Source organism: Aphelocoma coerulescens, chromosome 12, assembly GCF_041296385.1.
Source record: "Aphelocoma coerulescens isolate FSJ_1873_10779 chromosome 12, UR_Acoe_1.0, whole genome shotgun sequence".
In the NCBI taxonomy this organism is placed as follows: domain Eukaryota; kingdom Metazoa; phylum Chordata; class Aves; order Passeriformes; family Corvidae; genus Aphelocoma; species Aphelocoma coerulescens.
This window is the reverse complement of record NC_091026.1, coordinates 1,503,645-1,518,567: the sequence shown is the minus strand read 5'-3', so window position 1 is coordinate 1,518,567 and position 14,923 is coordinate 1,503,645. Positions and strand designations below refer to the sequence as shown.

The window sequence follows — 14,923 nt, the reverse complement described above, 5'->3', positions numbered from 1 at the left end:
ACTTGTCACATTATGCACAGTAGGAGAGGCTTCCAGCCTTTCCATATTCTAATGTGATGAATCACACTGTGCTACTGAGCTACTCTCAGAAGTAATCTAAGCTTTGGAATAAAATCACTTACTACAGCAGCCCTAAGAAGAAGAAGAAGAGAAAAAAGATCAATAAAAGAGATTCACTGGAAAATAAGCTTCTATGAATGAGGGGGAAGCAATTTTGTGTCAAAAGGAGCAGATCTTTCATGTGCTGTGTATCTTTGTAGCAGGTTACTTTAAACTGAGGCCTTTCTAGGAAGGCATCAGTAGCAGAACTGAGGAACTGAACAGAACATGAGTGACCCCATGAAAGGCTGACATGGCCCCCACTCGTGGGGAAGCCTTTCAGCTTCTCCAGCAAGGCAGAAATCCAGCCTGAGCACACCTAGAGCTCTGGAACAGGCAGGATTGTATCTGGGACACAACCAGCAGGGTTGTTTTAACTCAGGATCAGGGCTGCATCCCTGTCTCCATCCCCACATTCCCGTGGAATCACCGCACATGGAGGAGGCTCGTCCGGCCTTGTAAACCCACCAAGGTTGCCACCAGTGAAAATCAGACTTCATAGAACAATTCTTTGGTAGATACTGAAAACCAAAGGGGAAAAAAAAACCCAAACCAGCTTTGATCACTTGGTTTTGCAAGGCCAAGGTGTGATGTGCCCTGTAGGACACACCCCTGGATGTCAGGCAGCAGTGCAGGTACCACCTCAGAGGTGACAAACTGGAAGAGCCAGAGACAAAGGAATGATGGTCCTTCAAGGTGAAGCACCAGTTCTCAAACTGAGCCATTAGGAAGGAGAAACAGTGATGATCCATCAGAAAAAAACCAGAATTCTGTGCAATGGTTCATGCTTCAACCCTTTCAAGCATGAATGGAGTGAGAGTAACCTGTCAAAACCCACAGCAGGAGGGGCCAAGCCTCAGGTCTGAGACATGGCTCAGCCCCAGAGCATGGTCAGGCCTGGATGTGCCAGGTACTTTTAGCAGATGTGTGACAGAATTAAATATGTTTAATGTTTTTCTGAGGTGCACTGTGCTGGTGGCAGCCAGGACAGGGCTCCCCACAGGAAGGGTCTTGGAGCTCAGCTGACCTTGGACAGCACAGACCAGTCTGGGACCCTGTCTGAGGAAGGATTTATACTGGGGACATGAGATGCTTCCCCTTTATGCCTCCTGCTCCTCAAGTCCACCTCACTACTGCCAAGCAACAGACTGAGAGTAGGTTCCCAGACCAGATTTGTCTTGAGCAGGGCTAAAGCTCAGTGCTGGAATTCAAATAATAGAGGAGCCCATTATTCTCTGAGTGGGATGAGGCACAGGCCAACCAGAAAGCAAAAATTAGTCTAATGGCAGGAAAAGTGTTTTCATTAGAGAAATGCTTCTAGGAAAGAAGATGGGCTGAAATGAGCTGGATGATTTGAAAGCCTGTTTCAAATTTATTCAGGTTTCTTGGATGGTGTGTTTTTTCCAGCTCTATCACAGCACTAGAACAGTGGGGTTTAATTTTCTTTTTCATTTTTTTTCCATGTTATTTTCTTACTTATTTCCCTGACTTGTATGAAATTGGTTCTGTAACTGAATGTGGCAGGTCACTTTCTTCCCTTGGCAACCAGCACAGGACTGGACTCTACACATGTTTTGGAGCTGAGGAGGTGTCTGTGCCCAGTTTTCATCCCAGCACTTCTCTCCCGTAACTCCTCTAGCACTGACGCCAAAGCTCACTATTGAACTGCATCCATGGTAATTAATTCTAATTTTAGTTCCACCTCTTTTTGACCACCAATAAATCCATGTTGCTTTGTGATCCAGAGCTGGGATATGTTCCAGCAGTACAAAATTTGGCATTTTAAAACCATTTCTGTACCTCCACCCCAGCTTTCAGTAACCTCAAGATGTTTGACAGATGAAAAAAATTTACCTGTGTGCTTTAGGGTTAGGTAAAGCCTGTGGGATGGCAATTCCAGCAGCAATTCCTTTCCTGGAACTGCAGGCAGTACAGCCCAGCAATGGCATTTGGTATGGGAATGGCTCTCTGCAGAAGGAGCACGAGCTGGGTTTCATCACAATGAGCTGAAATTCTTCAAGGGATCAGCCACTGGAAATGGCAATTCTGCTCAAAAAAACCACACTTGCTGAAAACCCTTCACTCGCTCCTTACGTGGCTTTTACACCAAGACAAGGTTTTCATTCTAATAGCTAAACATCCCTTCTTGTCTTCTTTGGAGCCTTTTGGACATAAGTAATACACAAAGATTGTTTAATTCGTCTGCAGGCTGTTGTCCAACTATTCCTCAGAAGTCTTCTAATCTAATTGTATTTCAAAGAGCTGCCAAAAATAAGAATTTTATTTAATTCAAGTACCAGATCTATGTGTCCTAAACGATGCCTTGCTCTGAATCCTTCTGCAATGACAGCCATTACCTGCTGCTTTCATGGCAGGCAGCACCTACCTGAAATTTGGGGTTATTTCCGAGGAAATTGTTACAGCTGGTGTCAGACCAAGCTGACATGGGTTCAGCTTCCATATCCTCAGGCACCTTCCAGTTAGAGCCAGGCACAGAAGACTTGCACTAATTTGATATACAAACCAATAAATAACTGGGTCTGAGTGGGGGAGCTCAGTACTTACAGCAGCGAGCACTTGTCACACTCAGCTCATCCAAAGGCTGCACAGCCCCGTGTCCCTGCCCTGGGGGACAGCAGGGGGGTCCCAGCCTCCCCTGCTCCCTCTGGGATTCTCCAGGGCAGAGGAAGGACGCTCTCTGGTGCCTCAGAAACAGAGGAATCTGGATGATACAGTGAGAACCCAAAGCACAGTAAAAGTATAATTGTATTAAACACTTAAGACAGACTTAGAGCATGATACTTGTCCCACTTACACACATTTCCAACCTAAGTCACTACTCTGTAAACAGAATTTTGATTAATCCCAGTGAGGATTCTCTCCCTCTGATACAAATTCTGTAGCTCTCTATGATATTCCAAACAAACACTCAGAGCTGTTATATTTACATGAGAAAAGCTCAGTTATTTATTGTGCTCAGCCCCTACCTCACCTACTTTGGCAAATGAAAACCCCCAATATCTGACACGTCAAACCCCTACTTTTCTGCAATGCACATTCCAGAGCAGCTGTTGAACTTGTCATGCCTGACACCCACAATGATGAACATGCAGATCTTTCTCCGTTTTGTCTTTTCCACCCAAAACATCAGCATGTGACAAGGACAGGAGTGAGAAATGCTGCTGATAACTGGTACAGGATTTGCAATGAGGGATTTGGTATGGGAAGGCTTCAGTTCAGCTTCCCACCCCATGCTGCCCCGAGAAGATGACATGAATTGGGTGCCCAGTGTGCACACAGTCCTAAGTTTGGTTCCAGCTCTGAGGATCTTTCTGGGAAGCTGAAAGGTATCCTACTCCTCCCCAGGGAACCTGGAGCAAAAGGAATTTCACAGAGACAAGCTACACCTGACAGAATACAGGCTGGGTCAGGCTGAATGGACCACAGTGGACATCTGGTGCCACCTCCCTGCTCCAGCAGGGCCATCCCAGAGCACAGGAGTGTGTCCAGGCAGCTCTGGAATATCTCCAGGGAGGACACTCCACCCCTCTCTGGGCTCTGCTCAGGGCTGGGCCCTGCCCAGGGCAGCAGTTCTGCCTCCTGTGTGGGGGAATTGCTGGGATCAGGCCCTGCCCGTGGCTCTGGTGCCATTCCCACATGCTGCACTCTCCTGGCAGCAATAAGGAGAACACTGCCTTCAGTGTTGTAAAGTCTTTGTTTCCAAAGTATAGTCAAAATTGAAACATCTGCAAATCAATAAATGCTCTAATTAATATGCTTTTAAATCACTGCATGCTGAGCTATTCTAAACTTTGCATTTATGGGAGGTTACCCAGGCAGGTCTCATTAAAGTGGAAATCAAACCTTCATCTCCAACCTGCCACCACTGCATCACCCTCTCTCTGATTTAGCTATTTATGGGATAAAACCCTTCCTCTTGAACACCAAGCAAGACATTTTCTTTGAACCTGTTTGCAGCTTCTTGTAAACTGAAGAATATTCAATCCCTCCTGAGTGTTTTCTGAGAAATAACAGCACTTCATGCCATAAGAGAGATGGAGGTGACCAGGGTTAACAAACACACGGCTGAGAGAATAAAATGAATCAGGGGCATGGTTTTGTCTCTATCAAAAGAGATCTGATCCTTCTGCAAAAGGACAACAGCTTGAAAATTTGAAAGCAGTTTATTTCAGACAAAAATTATACAGATATGCTCAAAGACCCCTTCTTCCCAAACTTATTTTTGCAAGTAAAAAAGGGCGAGGATGATGCTGGGCCACAGTTTTAGAAGCCTAAATTGAGGTAAGTATTTCAATTTATGCTGCTTTTAGGCAAAACTGCAGTTTGCAGTGTAACTTGTGCTCCCTATCTTTACCTGGAGGAGATGTTCTGGCACAGGTCTTGAGGGGAAAAAATGCAGTTTGCTGTGATTTTGAGATTAAATATGGGTTTATCAAAGAAAACTTAGAAAGGAAGACTCGTGGAGCAAGAGAGCTTCCAGAGCCAAGCATTGTTTTCCTACATTGGGACTTGGGCATCCTGAACTGACACCAATCTCTGCTTCCCTGGGTTCCATAAAGGATCCCAGAATCATTTCCCCAGATTCCTCCTCCCTGGTAAGATAGGGAAAACCTCCCTCAGTTTTACAAAGCCACGTACAATGCACACAGAGAGGTCCCACAGTGCTGGTAGCAAAGGACCCGCAGGATTATTTCAAGGTAATATCTTAAAGAAAGCATTTTAAACAATATTTGCTGTCCCCTGGATGGAAATTCTCAGACAATTTCAGCCCAGTGGATTTGGGTCTTTGCTGAACCTTCTCCAAGGCCTGGTTTATGCTGTGGACCATGCAGACAGGCAATGTCTCATTCCACTGTACTGAATCCCTCCTGGTTTTGAAATGAGCTGCAGAATTTGGGACTGCAGGACCAAGCCAGGGTGAGGGTCCCAGCTCCCCAGGTGATTTGAACATGCATAGGGAATTAAGTGTTTGCATGAAATCTTCATGCACCTAATTTTGCAGAAAATATCTGTATTTTTGCCAGCATTGCCGAAAAGTAAATAAATACTGTGACCATACTGTAATACAGAGGCTTTAGATACTTCGTGGCACAGCTGTGAGCTGACCCATTTTCAGGCCTCTAAAGCTAAAACTGCTTGGCAAAGAGGCAGAAATGCGTGCAGACATATCCTGCAGCAAAGAAACAGAGTGACCCTGTTAAAAAATATCTGAAACCCAGCAGCACAGGCTGAGATGCAGCCCTGATGGCAGGGGATGAGTGGCCGTGGGTGCAGCAGCACAGGTGCTGTGACAGCAGGCTGCAAAGGCAGCACCAGGTCAGCACTCATCACCTTGTTGGAGCTGCCCAGGGCAGCGGTGGAACCACTGTCCCTGGAAGTGTCCAGAGCCGTGGGGATGTGGGGACAAGGGTCAGTGGTGGCCTCAGCAGTGCTGGGGGAGTGGCTGGACTCGATCCTGGAACCATTAAGGCTGGGAAAGCCCTCTGTGATTCTGCTTCTCCTGCAGGTTGGGTTTTCTTTGTGAGCTCTGACAAAGACCCCCGCTGCAGGGTCACGTAATTCAAGATAATCCATGCCAGGATACTGCACCAACACTCTTCTCTTTCCCTGGGGTTCAGTGCTAGAAACTGAAATCCCAGCAACTCCAAACCAGTCCTTCCTGCTGGATCACATCAGGCTCATTGGCCTTGCAGAAACACAAAGTTCCTGGGCCAAGGAGCTTCAGCTGCAATGTGAAAAACACAGCTGTGACCCAAGAATTCCCTTGTGGAGCTGTCCCACTTCTTTGAAGCCAAGATAAAATTTCCATTGGTTTGTACCTGCTGTGGCTCTGACCCTGCAGGCTGAGAGTGACTGGCACTACCAACACACAACACAAACACCAGCACACCCCTCTTCGTGCCCTCAACCCCTCTGTTCTCTTTACTGTCCTCACAGCTCCCCCAGCTCACCTCAAATGAGGATTATCCCACAAATTCAGCACTGCACAAGTAGGGAGGTGTCTTTAGGGGTACACACAACATATAATATAGCTTCTGTGATACCAATCAAAAGTAAAATGGCAAATGAGAACCCCCAGGGGCATGAGACACCATCAGTATCTGCTTTGGAAGACACCCTTCCCCACAAACTGCATGGGGAACAATATTTATACACGAAAAAATTATACAGAGTTAAATATGCTGCTAGTAGTGATCAGTATATGCATTACAGGGCTGAAATGAAATAAGTATTTAAACACAGAATCCTCCACTTCGGCCCTTGGCCTTTTTAACTTGTTTTTTAAAACTGAATTCAGTGATACCAATGCTCTGTCACACATGATCAGCAGGTACAGACACAGAGAGGCTGCTCATGACAGCACCAATAAACCAGAGGTGAAGTTTTCTGTGAATTAGGCTGATTCTTAGCTCTAGAGACAGAGCTTTATCATATTAGCAAAGAAATACACACACACATATATGTAAATAAGTAAAGGGAACAGGCTCCCCAGAGAATGGGCAGAGCCCCAAAGCTGCCAGTGCTCAAGGAGGGTTTGGACAACACTCTCAGGGTGTTTGCACAGGGTGATCATTGGGGTGCCTGTGCAGGGCCAGGAGTTGGACTGGATGATCCTTGGGGGTCCCTTCCAGCTCAGGATATTCTGTGAGATATACAGATAGATAGACAGATAGATTTATATTTAATGTCCAGTGAAGAATCATCAATGGTGAAGAATCTGAGCCAGCATCATTAAAGCTGTAGCTGGACACCAGGACTCAGCCCTTTGGGAAGGCAGGATCCTTGTCCCAGGCTGGACAGCTCCGGGTGCTGCCAGCCCTGCCCCGGCCCAGGAGCAGCTCTGCTGATCCCTCTCATCCCCCTGCTGGATTCAGCTCGCTGAGCTCTTCCTTCTGCACACACTTAATCCATTAAGCCTCCCGTGAATATGTGCTTAGAGTCTAATGACTCTTCTCGGTCTGGTTGATCTCTTTCATTACTAAAGCTGGAAATTAATGAACAGGAACCTCTGCCACCGTCACGGCGTGCTCTGCCACAGGAGCTCATCCCAGCGCAGGGACCACCGGAAAACAGACACAGGACTGGTGGAACTCACCCCAGAGTGAACACAAACCATCAGAACAACACAGACTGATTGAATGGCTCCCCCAGACCCCACTGAGCATCGCTGATCCACAGCCCAGGGAAACTAAATATTCCTTCCTGTTCCCTCTCAGGAAGACTAAATATTCCTCATGGATTTCACTAAGGAAGCAGCTGGCCTTCCTGCCCCAGAAGCTGTTCCCATTTGGAGAGGGCTGCCAGCAGAACCAGGCTGTGAGGAGACACCTCCTTTAGGGAGCTTTAGCAGAGAGCAGCACTGAAGGGGCTCTTGGAAAAGGGCTTTTCGAAAGAATTGGGAGGACACAGGTGGCAAAGGTGTGCATCACACAGCTCTCTGCCAACAAGGAGAAGGCCATTCCAACCTCAGCACATTCCCAGGAGCCAAGGGTTTGGTCACCAGTGGGAAGTGCCCATGAGACACTCACAAAAGGCAGCCTGGGAAAGGGGATGTGGGTTTTAGGTTTAAACCAGGCAAAACCCAAGAGCAGCATCTTCCTCTTGTAACAAAATGAGAGGGGAGAGTTTAAAGCCTCTCTGAGCCGAGTCAACAGTTTTTAAGGCTCAACCTTACACCCCTTACAGGGAGGACACCCCCTGTGCCCTCATCCACCCTCAAATCCTCCTGGCACAGGGAAACCATGGAAGCACGAGAGACACAGCAGCTCCTGCCCTGTCCTGGAGACACTCAGCTTGACACACTAATGAGGGAATTCCCTTTCCACCCTGCAGCAATCCCAGCTCCTTCTCCCCAGTTTGATACAGAAACTCTCCCATCAGGGAGCAGGATGCCAGGCAAGCTCTTCCACACATCCCTCGGCAGGGAGGGAGCATTCCTTGGAAATAAGATTGTTGCTGTTAGTTCTGCTTTCCCACAAGTGGCTCAGCTCTATCCCAGAGAGACAAATATTTTGTTCCTACCTCAAGGTTTTTCTCATCAGCCTTTCACAAACAGTTCAGACACCAGCAGGGCTGTCTGGTCCTTGAACACAAACCCTTATCCCAGTCAGCTGATCCCAGGAGCCACTGATTTCAGAGCACCACGTGCATTTTCCTCGCAGATCACACCAGGAATGCAGGAGCTCCGTGGAATCACAGCCCCACTTCTGCCTCACACACAGGCAAGCTGTGGCACCATTGCCCAAACTTACTACATTGAAATATTAATTCTGAAGCTGAAAAGGAGAAGGTCCCTGGAGAAGGTTCGAGGCTTTACCTGGACCATGACCAACATTAGCTGTATAACACTACTCAGAGGAGCCCAGAACATATCCACATGATCCCTGTGGCTTCCAACAGTCTCAGAACACCTGAATGAGTCTCACTCCCTTGGCAGCAATCTCAAAATCACACCCAGGCAGATGAGCATCAGTGTTTAGCACAGTGGCCACATCCTGGTCCCTGTGGCTCAGGAATTGCTCCCATGAAAGCAGAACTAATTCAGCAAAGCCCTTCAAGCCCCACATACACTTATTTAGATAGATGTGGCAATGTCCATGCAAGTCCACAAAGCTGATCCTACCCAACAGTGGCAAAATTTCAAGTGAACATCCTCTCATTTAATACAGTCACTCAATCAAACAATCCCCACTCACTGAGGAAAATACCCTGGCTGCTTTCTCCATCACAAGGCTTCCACTTCCCAGCACTACAGACTGCTGGATCCAGAGGGAGGAATGTTTTTCTTATTGCAGTGATAGACTATCTATAAACCCACGTCTCAGGTGGCTCTGAGAAAACACAGGAAGATAAGACAGACAGGAGAAACACAGTTTTTTCCCAACAACACTTGGAATATTTCCCAGGAGCAAAACTTGAACTTTCCCTCGTGTTTTAAATGTGTGTGAATATAGAACAAAAAGCATTCCTGGGAAAATTTCACTGATTTTTTTACGTCGTTTTTCTTTTAATCCTTATGTGACAACAGCAAGAAAAAAAAATTAAATTCTTTTCTTTGTTTTGCCTTTGTTGAAGGAAGGGAGAGAGGGAGACTCCTCCCAGCAACATTCCAGGTTACTGCAAAGCTAATCCCAGTTATAAGCAGCAGGTAGATGAGGCTGCACGTTGCTGACAAGAGCCACAGGAAGAATCCTTAGAGATTTTTGCTATATTTGCTATCAGCCAAAAGCAGTGAAAAATGCTTCTCCTACCTTGCAGGAGTTTGGTATCTAAATGTTTTTCTTTATCCTAAAATTACTCTACTTATTTTTTGCATCAGAGTTAGATTGCTGGGGTTTTGTCCATCCATTTTTTTCAGCCTCAAAATTAATATTTCCATGTATTGAGTTTGGGCAGTGGTGCACAGGACTAAAGAAAAGCAGTAACACTGAAGGACTCCGGAGCTCCAAGGCCCTGTAATCTTAAAATGAGTCATTCCCAGTGCCAGAGCTTCTCAAAATCCTTCAGAACCTCTGAGCTCGGCGGCTCCTGCTCTGGATGGATGGAAGATTTATGACAGTGGGATTTACAACACTTGGCTCCTGGATATCAGGCCATTTATTCACCATAAGAGAAATTTAGGAGCTGCTCAACACCCGACAGTAGCAGCACAGAACAATTGAAGAGAATTAAAGACAATTTCTGTATTTAATTAAGAACCATCCAGGCAGTTGAGAATTGCACAAGAGCAGAAGATCAATGGTGAATTTTGTATCTCATCTCCTGCAAAGAACAACGTGGCCTTTGTGAAGGCCAGGAATAGTTAAATTTAATATAGGAGAGAAAAATGTGGGTTTTTTCATATTTTCTGCACTCAGTCCCAATTGCTATCCATTTTATGTAGTTATAGGAACATTATTTTATGCATTAAGAGTGAGCTACCTAGAAATGAAATCTATTTTGCACAGGAGAACCAACAAAAGCCATGTCCTGCTGAACCATACACATGGTTTTGCCCTGCCTACATCTGGGGCTTTACCTGGACCATGACCAATGTTGCTTTCAATACTACTCAGAAGAGCCCAAAACATATCCAGGTGATCCCTGTGGCTTCCAACAGCTTCAGAGCACCTGGAGAATACCATCTCCACAAAACCTTCACCTTTGCTGCTGTAACAAACAACTTCTCCCAGTCACATCCTTTACATTCTCAGCTGTACAACAGCAGCTTCCAGGGCTCTTGGGTCATTCTGCATAACCTTCCCTGTGGCTGCACGTGAGACAGGGAAATAATTTGGTTGCAAAGTCTCTCCCTTGCTGGAGTCCTGAAGCCTATTAAAGCTGTGTCTCAGGGAGGGAGAACATGTTCTCTGAGGAATTCCTTGGAACTCAGAGCAGTTTCAATGTTATTCTACTGAAATCTGTATTATAATAAAGGTCAAGCCTCATTTTAATGCCACGAGCATGGTGATGTCCACACTGTGCTCCACACACAGCAGGGCACTCATTAACACCCCACCACCCCTCAGCCCTGTGCTAACAAGCCCAGCCTGAAGCATTAAGTACGTCTGAAACAGCTTTTCAAGCAGGCGCCCCACACACTGTACATGAAATATCTCAGGGCACAGTGGTTCATTTAAGAAAAAAAATTGCACTGGTGCCACCATTCAGCATCACTGAGTTAATTTTCTGTGGATTTTTTATTAGATATACAGGCCATTTTTCGTCCTAACATGAGTAAATGTAAGAAATAGTGCTGCAGCAGCTGAAACCTTAACGCATAAATACAGACTGTTTTCCTTAAATATGTACTTAGGTTGTTTTCTAGACAATTAAACTTCTCAGAGGAAAGTACCAGCTGAAGAGAGCAAACATTTGAATGATATTCAGAGCAAAAAAATGATGACTAACAGAACCGAATGGTGTAATTTCGAGAGCTGTACTTTATAATCATCATTTTGAGCAGAGCAGGGAACAGCGTTACAAACCATGGGGTACAAACATTGCTGCAATCAGCTCCTGCTCCTTCACTGAGATGCTGTAGCCTCGAGTAGTTGGCAAGTTTTTAATTCATTCTGCCCATTTGGAAAAAAAAAAAAATATATATATATATATATAGTTTATTCTTACTGCTATTGCAGGATTTGTAGCCATGAGTGCACCACTCCAAGGGTGGGGATGCCCTGGCACAGGGTGCCCAGAGCAGCTGTGGCTGCCCCTGGATCCCTGGCAGTGCCCAAGGCCAGGCCAGACAGGGCTTGGAGCAGCCTGGGACAGTGGGAGGTGTCCCTGCCATGGCAGGGGTGGCACTGGGTGGGTTTGAGGTCCCTTCCCACCCAAACCATTCCATGGACACTGCCTCCAGCTCCGAGTTCCTGCATCTCTATCCTGCTCTTTAGCTGGCTTTGGCACAGTCCCCACAGGAGATGAACAACTTCAGTGGTCACCCCTCCTCCTGAACCTCAGTCTGGTGTCAGAACAGACTCCCACAGCTCTGCAGCTCAGAGCAGCCACCACCACCCCATGGCTTTCCTCTGGGGAACGCTGCCCTGGCTGCTGCCACTCCAACCATCCTCAGAGGGGAAATGACAGGGGAGTTCAGAACATGCCATGAGACCTGTTCTGAGAGATTCAGCATCTTCAGAGTGAGGTGAGACAGCCCTGAGCAGGATGGAGAACACCCACAAGAGAGATTTGCTGCACGGGACAGAGCAGCATGTGAGGAGAGCTCCTGACCTGCCCTTCACTCCAGAACAGCTGGGAAAGGCTGGCTCTCATCCTGTGGGATATCTCTGCCTCAGACACAAACCCTGGAAGGCTGCTGGAGTTTTCCAGTGATGCCAAGTGCTGTGATGCCAATGTGCTGCCTTCCTGGGGCTCAGCCCCTTTCCAGAGGCACACTGAGCGGAACAGCCGGAGTACGGCTGCTGGACCTCGGGAGACGGGACTCAGCAACCACATGGCTCAAGGATCATTTCCCCTTCTCAGGGGTCTTTATTGGGGTCTCATCCAAGAGCATCCCCTCCCGATGACCATGGGAACTGACTGCCCAGCCCTGAGTCTGCTATAAACCACTTTGGGAACATCAGACTCTGATGCCCCAATGGGATTGCACAAAACCAAACAGGAACAGGAGCAATTTGTGGTGCCCAGCTGCAAACTGCAATAACAGCCTTTAAAACATCCCCTCCTTCACCCACCAGGTGAAGAATCCCTCACTCAGGCAAGCAGCAGACTGCTCATTCATAATTTAAGACCTCATCCAGTTTCCAGCAAGTCAATGAGAAATCTACAAACCCTAATGTCAGGTGAACGGTGCCACAGGGCCCAGCTGCTGCTGGGGGCAGCAGGAGCCTGGCAAGGTGAACTGAGCTACACATTTAAAGCAAAAGCAGCAAAAAAATAAAAATTAAACCCAATCATTCTATAGAGCAAATAGAAAAATTACTTCCAAGGATTATAGTTTCGTGTTTTAAGTGACTGAAGGGGTTTTTATGACATTGCAGGACTTCTGCAGGGGAGCAGTGGCACAGCTGAGTAGGGGTGCTCAGTGCAGGGATGCTGCTGGCACAGGACTGAGAATCTCCAGGGAATCTGTCAAAAAGGCAAAGATGCTTGTGCCACCCAGACCACACCAAACTCAACCTCAGCCATCAGGGTTTTGCTGCTTTTTCTAATTAAAAAAAACAAACAACAAAACAAACCCAAAAAACCCCACCCCAAAACAAAAAACAAACAAACAAACAAACAACCCAAAACCCACACAAAACTGACCTACCAACAAAGAAAAAAAAAAAAGAGCAAAAATAAAACCTAAGGTAGGAGCTTTTTTATCCCAGTTACAGTAATAATTTGAAGGAGGGGAATGAGGAAGGAGAGGAACAGAACAATTTCCTGGCACATCAAGTGGCTATTTTCTGCCAAGCAAAAATTCTGCCTTCCCACTGCACTGCCCAGGCACTCAGTGCTGCCCCTGCACTCTCAGATCCTGCCTTGAACTCCAGCATTTCCTGGACTCAGCCAGTTCGACACACCAGGTTTCCTGCAGAGCAGACAGCTTTGATAACATATTTTAAAGGCTCAAAAAGGAGAAAATGCCACTTATGCCACTTTTCCTTCTCCTTGCTGGGGACACCAGCCCTGTTTCTCTGGCAGGGACTCTCAGGTACTGGCTTTTAAGGACCACTGAGAGGCTGGAACTTCAATCAAAAGGACCATCTCAGACCCATCTGTGGAGTAATCTCAGTGTAAGTCCACAGCTGCTTGAGCAAATCAGCACTTAGATCCCTCAAATATTTCAACACCTTCTTGGATTTGGGTTTCTCAGAAGCTGAAAGAAATCAAATCCCACAGGAGCACGTCAGCTCTGCCCTCCTCCAGCGTATGTCTCGTGAAGCAGGAGGAGATGCTTGGCCTAATTCCACTTTTATACCATCCCATCCCACATCTCATTTGCACAAGCTCTCAGCAGTGCTTGAAAAATTCCATCAAAGAAAAGGATTCGCAGTGTTTCACATATTAATTTGTGTATTAAAGTGGAAGACAAAACCCTTTTTGCCTCATGGCTTGGCTGAAAGCAAGTGAAGTTTATGCCACGCTAGCAATTAACTACTCGTTTCCAAAACGAGCACCAAGTCCTCCCCACCATCTCTCAGCGTATTTCCACCTCACAAGTCCAACTGCAGGCACAGATATCTCATCGAGCTCACTTTTCTGATGATACAGTATTTTTAGAGATAAATACACTTCGAGTAATCAGGGCTGCATTAAATCCTCCATCAGCCTCACATCTCCCAAGGATTCCCCAAGTGAACAGCTTCCTCCTTGCAGGAGAGCTCATCCCAGCCAGGATTGTGAGGGGATGGTATGGAACAGGTAAACCAGCTCTTCCAGACCCCAGGAGCTCCTCCAAACCAGACAGAAGCCCACCCAAGTGGTCTCTGGCCACCTCTGCAAGGCCTTGGGTAAATCCACAATTTGTCTACACAAAGTACTGAGTATTTTGCTGTGAATTCAAGTTCACTGCACATCTGAACAGCTCTGTAAAAAGCAGGAGGCAGAGCAGGCCCACCTGGATGGGTAGAAACCAGCAAACAAGGGAGACACTAAGGGCAACGCTGATTTTCTTGTGCTCCCAGAAAGAAAAGGGAATTTCAGCAGCCAGCAGCCTGTGAATGTACCTGGAAATTGCATCCCCATCAGAAAGAAAATGACTTCTCAGCTTGTATCTTAAATATAGCACAGATTTAGGTGTTGACCACATTTTTTACTGTTATACGCTATGGAAAGATTCCTGCAAATTATATTAGAGGTGTTTACCCAGTTTTTATTGCTTTAAAATATGATTTAAACAAAAGCTACAGAGAAAATTGAAAGGGTATTGAAGACATCTGAGTCTTGAGTATTAGTTTACTTACACAATTTCTGGCATACTTTCATTTTCTTAATCTTATTGAAAGTACAGTAAACACATTTCAGATAACAGCTTTTCCTATGGAATTACAGCTGTTCCTTCACTTCAAAAATAAGACCTTTAGATATAATTTAAAGCATTATTACTAGCATTCTTTTATTCATAATGAAACTGATAACATTAAGATTTTAAATTTTCATTCTCCTGTTTACTAGCTGTTCCACATGACTAATAACTTCTATTTTCTACATAAAGCACAGCAACTTTTGGGCTTTTCATGCACAATGCTCAGCTTCAGTATCATGAACATAATTTCTTGGAAAGAAAAATACAATAAATGATGCTCAAAAAAAACCCCCCCAACCCATCAATATTCCCACCACATGAATACTAAAGAAAAAATAACTTTTT

At 46.0% G+C, this 14,923-nt stretch overlaps 1 protein-coding gene across 6 annotated transcripts in view; it reads right to left on the bottom strand.

Annotated features, from left to right (window-relative positions):
• The window catches only part of IQSEC1 (IQ motif and Sec7 domain ArfGEF 1), a 281,157-nt gene that overhangs the window by 191,767 nt on the left and 74,467 nt on the right, over positions 1-14,923 (bottom strand). The gene's annotated exons all lie outside the window — the stretch shown is intronic.